We start from the raw sequence: 8,361 nt of genomic DNA, 5'->3' as shown, positions 1-8,361 counted from the left end.
GCTAGAGGTACAACCAAGGCGTTGCCTACCGCTATATACTCTCCACAAACTTTATTTGATGAAGGACATGTCATAGCGCGCATAGTTAGTTTTTCGCAAAAACTGCAGAAAATACTAATAGAAAGTTTTCTTTGAGCAATTGTAACCACAATCAAAGAAATGGGGAGATTAACATGAATAGAGTTTTTTTTATTCTAACACATTACTATTTAGGGATTATATTGGTAGTGATAACTAATGGTTCAGGGCGTTTTCGGAAGTGAGATAATTATAATTAAATTAAATAACACAACTGGTTACTCCTAGCGTTTATTCGCGACTAAAACTTAAAAGTAACAAGCAACGGAGCTTTCTGGCGCAGCAGCATGTTATGGCTACGTACTATTTTATTTTTTTCTTATTATCTAAATATTTGCCCAAAGGTTGGGTAAAAGTAATCGCTTTTAACCCCAAAACTACTCACATTGAGCATCAATCAAATCCTAGTATATTTCTATTTACGTTGTAATTATAACTGGACTATGTTATGTTGTGGCCCTTTTTATTTACTCTAGATGCGTGAACGTGCACACCCTTCAGCCCTCGAAATCGAAAATTATATACCTCTGAGTACATGTTAAACGTATTTCTGATCATATCTAAGACTTGAAAAATTTTAAACAACTAGGGTTTCATATCATTTCAAACCCATCAAACGTTATTTTCCATCATTATTCAAACGAATTGATTGCAAAATCAATAAATATCAACCAATTGTTTAATTTTAACTTTAACTTGTAACAAGTACAAACTTTATCCGAAGCGAGCAACGGCCGTCTCCGAAATGGCAAAGTTTCGAAGTTATCTAAGCGGTCGCTGTTCTCAGAATATAAATACGAATGTTGAACGTTCTTTGATTGTAGCACTCCCAAGAAAATTTTATTTAAGACTTTAATTTAGACGTGATATACTTCTTGTGTTTTAATCTGGAGCAGAACGGACTCTTGTAATTCATCGTTTCCAACCAATTTTCTCCAATAAATCAATACAAAAGAAGACCTATTAATTCTAGGACCATAGATGTTAATCTTACCTAACTGATAATAATATAGTCTATATCATAACGGAAGATAGAGTGTAGTTTTTTCTCTTTTATTTATGTAAATGTTAAAAAATATAATATTATGTACATAGTTAGTATATACAAACTGGTAGCTTTATTCATCTGTCATAGTCCAACTTAATGAGGCGTTGTAAGAAATTTCTAATAATTTGAAAATTTTTCATCAATCGGGTCCACCCAATGCTGATGTAGGTCTTTCCGAATGCACTCTGCCGGCGCCGCTCGAAATATACAAGTCTTCTTCTTCTTCTTCTTCTCAATCGTGTCACTCTTGACAGAGTGGTCGTGATCGTCATGCAGTGTTGGTAGGGGCAGACTTGATGCGTCTCACGATGTCGCGCCATCTCTATCAGCAAGTATCAACTGCTAAACTTAACTATAAGGAAACCTGGTATAAAGAAACCGCTCCTAAAGTCAAAGTCAAAGCAACAATAGTACCTACTACTACCTATGAGCTAAGGCCCTAGCTAATCTAAGACTAAAATATGAACAAGGAGTGAAAATAAACTGCACATTAATTCTATTTTCTTGATGTTATTGACATCACTAAAGTATTATCATGTTTGAAAATTCAATTAGTGAAGCTCACCTTATAAATTAATCGCATTAAAAACATCATTAAATTCAGAGCGGGATCTATAAGTACTCTCGTTTGAGGCCCCTTCGTAATTTTAATTAAGGTATTACACACACAGTCTTTAACTTTGGACAGCCAGAGAATTAATTCGAGCATTATTAAAAAGCTATATTTTCGTTAAGATTGTGTGTGACTTTTTCTTTTTTACATAATTATATTTCCACTACACGCTAATGAAAAAGCTTTTCAAAAATCACCTATGTCATCACGTTGAGGCGGAGGGTGATGAGAGGGATGTGCTCCGCACCAAATGCTTCACTTTCCCACCTTAGCCTTTTCATAAGTTCTGTCTCATGTGAGGTTCGGACGAGGTTTGGTGAGCGACAGGAAGTTTTTAGTTGGTTCGACTCCAAATGCCCCGGCCGCCATCCCCAGTGGAGGGCAGAAACCCCTCGATTTCCTCCTGACCAAAAAAAAAAGAAAATGTCGTCACATCCGTTTAATTAAAATCCGTAGCATTGTAATTTCCATATAATTGAAACAATATTTACGGTTTATTCATTTTTTGTTGTCATATTATAAACTAACATCTATTTTTAAACATTCATAACATATTAGCGCGATATTCAAATATCGACGCATAATACCATATTCGCCCTTGATCACAAAAAATGTAACGTATTGGAAATGTTAGACATAATATTATGACAGTATGAGAATAAACAATGCGGGATTAAACCGAAAAAGTAGCTTTAATTATGTTTACGTCTCAATTTGACATTCAACAAGTGTGTCATAGTGACATCTAAGTTGAAATAAATGATTTTGAATTTGAATTTGGATTTGAATCAATAAAAACAAAAAAAATAGCATACACAAAAATCTCGCTAAATGAATATGAGTAAGTGACGGACCCGATAAATTTAAAATGCTTCATTAATTAAATACCTTGATATCGACACTTATCTTACACAGTACAACTGAACGTGATCAAGCAATTTTAATTTCAGATAAAAAAAAATACAATGTCGTTACTTTAATCATCCAGATCTACTCATCAATTTTTTCCTTCAAAGTAATTGCTAAAACGAGCATGTTTTTTTATTGCTTAGATGGGTGGACGAGCTCACAGCCCACCTGGTGCGAAGTGATTACTGGAGCCCATAGACTACGACGTAAATGCGCCACCCACCTTGAGATTAAGTTCTAAGGTCTCAAGTACAGTTACAACGGCTGCCCCACCCTTCAAAGCGAAACGCATTACTGCTTCACGGCAGAAATAGGCAGGGTGGTAGTACCTACCCGCGCGGACTCACAAGAGGTTCTACCACCAGTACATGTATACTTCCTCGGCTTCCAGCCACTATTTTTAAAGCCGATGCCTACTCTGAATCGTAAGAATGTCTCAGTAGCAATGATGAAATAGTTTTTCTAACCTAAAGGTTTCTTTCTAATGCGTTAAAACACTAGAAAGAGGCAGCCGAATTAAGAGTTTAAAAAATTTATAGCTATGACTAGTAACTGCTACTAGGCATTGCGATGTGAGCTCTGTGACATTGCGGAAATTCGGTCGTAAACAACAAAATAACGTACTTAGCTTAAATTATCCGCGTATCCTAAATGTCATGTTGGCAAACATCGAACATGTAACCTTTACAAACAAACATAATATTTATGTTAAAGACAAAAATTATAACATGATTTTTAAAAGCAAACAAGCCCTAACAATATGGAGGCTATTCGTAAAACAAAATTTACACATAAAATGTTATAATTTTACAAACAATAAGGTTGCTTTTGTTATTCATTGCTTCATGAAGCTTATTGTTTTGTTTTTAAATCAAGTACAGTCCCGGCCTTGTAGCTATAGCGAGACCATATATTTTCGAAGGAAAACACGTTGTTTGAATTTTAGAGTAATTATCCGCTTCTCAACGTAATAACGAACTGTACTACTAATACTAGGAACTAGTATAACGGCGATGAAATTACAGTTCGATCCAACAACAAAAAAATACATGGAATATACAATAGGAAAAATATACAAGCGTATAGCTCTTCAATTTTTGCTAGACGTAGATATGATTAAAACTTTTTCCCCTACCTAATCGTTAGTAGCCCAAGGGCTTATTCCAACTACGCGCGGACTGGCAGATGAACTCACGGTGACCAACCCGCAAGGACTTGCTAACACTACACCCAGCAAAAGCAGCGCTTCGCCAAATCTGCTACCGAATCAGAAACGCGAACCATTAAGACGATCCACTAAGAACAGACTAGAAACTCAGTGGGCTGTTAAAACTAATTTCACAGTTTAATCCCGCGTTTTTTTTATTTTCATAATAAAACCCTCCATCGTCCTGAGCACGAAAAGTATTCTACCTATATGTCGGAAACAATATAATGATTATAATAAACGCGTAGTTTTAATTATGTATACAAACGCAGAGATAAACGGTGCGTATGATAAAATTGACTGTGTGTAATTACGAACATATATTAAGCAAATTCTCTTGATCTTCGAGTAAAGGCGCATTTGTGGCGCATAAATAATGGTTATAACGGCAGTTTAATGATTATAAATCCTCCAAGCAATTAGGGAACTTTCAAGCAATACTCCTTTTAAGGCGTGTGTGAGCAAAAAGATTTTTATTTATTTATGTACACACAAAAAAGAAGACATAGTACAGAGTAATAGGAAAATTATGTACAAAGGCACTGCTTATTTCTTTAAGAAATCTCTTCCAGCAGACCTGCTAGAGGATTATGAGAATAATAATTAAAAGTGATGAGTGTGTGTAGAACAGCTAAAATAACAAATACAAAGCAAATATTGTTAAACTTGAACACAAAATATTATAAGTAACACAGTATATACGAAGAGTATAGAACAATGATCATTCGGTTGGTGAGAGATAGAATTGTTTGATCTTGTATTTAAAATCAGAAACAGACTTGCAAACTCGGATGTCAGCCGGCAACGAATTCCACGGTCTGACCGCGTGCACAGTAAAGGAGTGAGAATAGAAATTGCTTTTGTGGGAAGGTAATAACAAGACAGAACGTTGGTTGGATCTGCAGGGAGCATCAGGAGAACGAATGAAAAAGAATCGCTCACGTAAATATAAGGGAGAAGTGGGCTTATGCAGGATATTGAATAGGAGACATAATATTCGAGTATTCCTACGAAAGCGGAACCATTTAAGTTCTTTGCGAAAACGAGAAATATGATCGAATTTTCTGAAATTGTATATAAAACGGATACATAAATTTTGCAACCTCTCAAATTTATTTGAGAGCTCCTCAGTGGCATCCAAGTAGCAGGCATCGGCGTAATCAATTATGGGTAGAATGAGAGCTTGGACGAGAGATATTTTTGTATGCTGAGGTAAGAAGCCCTGCAGACATCTCAACGAGTGCAAGGCGAAGTGCACTTTCCTACTAATCTCAGCAACGTGAGAACTCCACGAAAGATGTCGATCTCTACTCGAACTCTACTATCTCTCTCTATCTCTATCTACAACAACAGGTTTTTAACTGAATCTGTTAGAGTTATTTGAGTCTCATCCAAATAATTTGGGGGAGTATAGGATCGCTGAGTCTACTGCGCAATTGTTTACCCCCGATAATGATAGCCTGTGATTTTCCCGGATTAATATGCAGACCGTAGGCTTTTGCCCATTCACTGATAGACTTCAGGTCACTGTTCATCACAGCAATAGCCGATTCAACGTCAGGCTCCGAGAAGTGGGGATATAGCTGGAGATCATCTGCGTAGAGGTGGAATTTAGAAGATATAAGCCTAGTGACAGAGTTTATAAACACAGAAAACAGAAGAAGAGAAAGAAAACCACCTTGGGGAACGCCCGCACTGACGTCAAGATCAAATCACTGACGTCAAAAATCACGTTTCTCTTTGTAATAAAAAGTATCAGTAAGCAAATATAGTATATTAACATAACCAGACAAATATTGAATCATTTCGCCGATAACTGAAATGCTATAGGATAACTGTTATCAACTGGTTTATAAATGAGGGAGGCTACAGTATTTGGGTATTTCGGTAAAATGGTCGCATTAAAATGTCACTGGGATTTTCATATCATTTCGCAAGGTAGGACTGCAAGCGATCGTGTGGTGATGTTAATTTTACTTTTATTTCAAATTGGCCTAGATTTTACTGGTGGTAGGACGTATTGTGAGTCCGCACGGGAAGGTATCACTATCCTGCCTATTTCTGCCGTGAAGCAGTAAAGCATTTCGGTTTGAAGGGCGGGGCAGCCGTTGTACTATAAAAACGAAGACTTAGAACTCATGTCGCAAGGTGGCTGGCGGCATTTATATTGTTGATGTCTATGGGCTCTGGTGACCATTTAATAAAAGGTGGACTGTAAGCTCATCCACCTGTCTAAGTAATAAAAAAATAAACAAATTCTCTCTATGCTCCAGTAACCGTTTTTTATATAACGTCTAACTATCTTGACACAAACGTGTTTTAAGTTATTATGTTATTATATATTAAAGTTATTTTATTACATTCATTAAATAAATCTAGAAAAACATATTCACAAATATATCGAAATTTTTAAATACATACGAGTATTAGTACATCCCAGTAGGCCTGTCTCAAAAATATTGTTCTAAGCAAGTAAACAAATAAATTCACCAGTGTTGTTATTTTCACGTTTTCTAAATATCTAACTTAAAACAAAATATAGTAAAACAAATATTTGAAATGTTAGTAAAGTAAAACGAAAGAGTTCTATATAAATAAATGTTAATGCAAATCTAAACGCTTCTGCGACCGCTGAAAATGCAAATCTTGAATACAGATAATGGAATATCGATGAGATTATGAATGTGGATTAAAAGCTGTGGTTAAAAGCCCGCTTCACTGAAAAATCAATGTTTTGCGGTGGGAAAATAAATACTTAAAATGTAGGTACTTTGGTGTTATTGGAAAATGTGATACTGAAAATATAATAATAATAATTTAAAATGTACTTTAAAGAACACGTGGACTGAAATCGGTTTGTCGTCGAGTCTTTGTATGGGCCTATAGCTTTATAGATCGCAAACAATTTTCATCTGGTTGTTCCCAACTGCCGGTGAATAGTAGTTTTTATCGTGTAGGTATATTTGTATGTTTAATTATTTGGCAAGCTCTCCAGCCTAAGCCTTTCACAAATTTCTACATGTCAGGAATTATTCGATTCATTGCAGTTACGAGAGTGCTATATTGTTATATCGTATTTAATAAATAGTATATAATTATTTTAAACTTTCTTAGTATTGGTATCTGCAAAAAAATTGTGTGAAGTCAAATAAATTATAGTGAAACAAAAAGTCCGACTGCATTAAAAATAGTAACTAAAATGCGACAAATATAATATTATTATTCTTCTTCTTCTTTAATCGAATTCGAAACTTCTTTAATACATTCCGTATAATATTATGTTATTATGTTGATATAAGATTTTATTGTTATTTAGTTTATAATAAATAACAACCATCGATTAAGACTGAGACGTAACGCAACAGTATTGGATTCATTCAAACTTAAGATGAATATAGGCCGGAGCTTCAGAATAATTTGAAGACGAGAAAATTACATTAACTTTGAATTGGTTTTTCGGAATATCGCAGCACCAGGTGCGAATCAATAGTAGATAGCGATTTATTAAATTAACGCCACGGGCGTTCATTTTGTACCTTATGCTAATTTAATGATTTATTAACAATCACAATTTACTATGTACGTCTAATTAAGTTTTAGAATGTGTTACATGATAATAGTAGGTCCGGTAATAACTACAATACCATCGTTCATGCAAAGCTACTGCACCTTTTAGTATTTATTAGATAAATGGATAAACGATAGAAATGAGAACACCATTTTTTTCTCTATGTTCGATTTATTGTTTAACCCACGGCCACTTGTCTCTTCGTGACCTCCAAAAGCTGTAGATACCCGCGACACAAAAACCATCAGTCTTAAAATATGAAGTCGCAATCAAAATTAGTACTGTAAATTATCAGTTTTATTCATAAAATTGATAAAAATTTTCATTAGTCATAGAAAGACGTTTGGAAATGCTTAACGACGAAGGGAAGTTCTTCCACCGAGCGCCCAACTCGAGATATAAGTTCTAAGATCTCAGTATAGTTACAACGGCTACCCCACCCTTCGAACCGAAACGCATTACTGCTTCACGGCGGAAATAGGCGGGGTGGTGGTACCTACCCGTGCGGACTCCCAAGAGGTCCTACCACCAGTGATTACGCAAATTATAATTTTGCGGGTTTGATTTTTATTACACGATGTTATTCCTTCACCGTGGAAGTCAATCGTGAACATTTGTTGAGTACGTATTTCATTAGAAAAATTGGTACCCGCCTGCGGGATTCGAACATCGGTGCATCGCTTCATACGAATGCACCGGACGTCTTATCTTTTAGGCCACGACGACTTCGAAATGTCGTAAGCGAGGTTCACGGCATCTGTCAAATATCTTATCTTATGTGATGGCTACCTGCCACAGACGTTTTTATGAAAATAATCTAATTCGATAGGAATACCGAAATGACGAAGCAAAAAAGAATATTGGACGATTTTACCAAATATCGTCCAGGTTACATAGTGGAATATATAAATAATAAATAAATAATATCTATACCGTTT

General features: G+C 35.4%; 1 long non-coding RNA gene across 2 annotated transcripts; it reads right to left on the bottom strand.

Moving 5' to 3' along the window:
- Positions 1–294: 294 nt before the first annotated feature.
- On the bottom strand, positions 295–6,028 carry LOC134200922 (uncharacterized). Of its 2 annotated transcripts, XR_009976034.1 has the most exons (3): positions 5,300–6,028; positions 1,937–2,142; positions 295–1,490 (listed from the first exon to the last, which is right to left on the bottom strand). It is a non-coding gene; the product is annotated as an uncharacterized LOC134200922 (long non-coding RNA). The 2 variants fall into 2 exon arrangements; XR_009976033.1 differs by lacking the exon at positions 5,300–6,028 and having other exon boundaries at positions 1,937–2,460.
- Between the last annotated feature and the right edge of the window lie 2,333 nt (positions 6,029–8,361).

Source organism: Bombyx mori, chromosome 22 (assembly GCF_030269925.1).
Source record: "Bombyx mori chromosome 22, ASM3026992v2".
In the NCBI taxonomy this organism is placed as follows: domain Eukaryota; kingdom Metazoa; phylum Arthropoda; class Insecta; order Lepidoptera; family Bombycidae; genus Bombyx; species Bombyx mori.
This window is presented reverse-complemented; position numbering and strand designations above follow the sequence as displayed.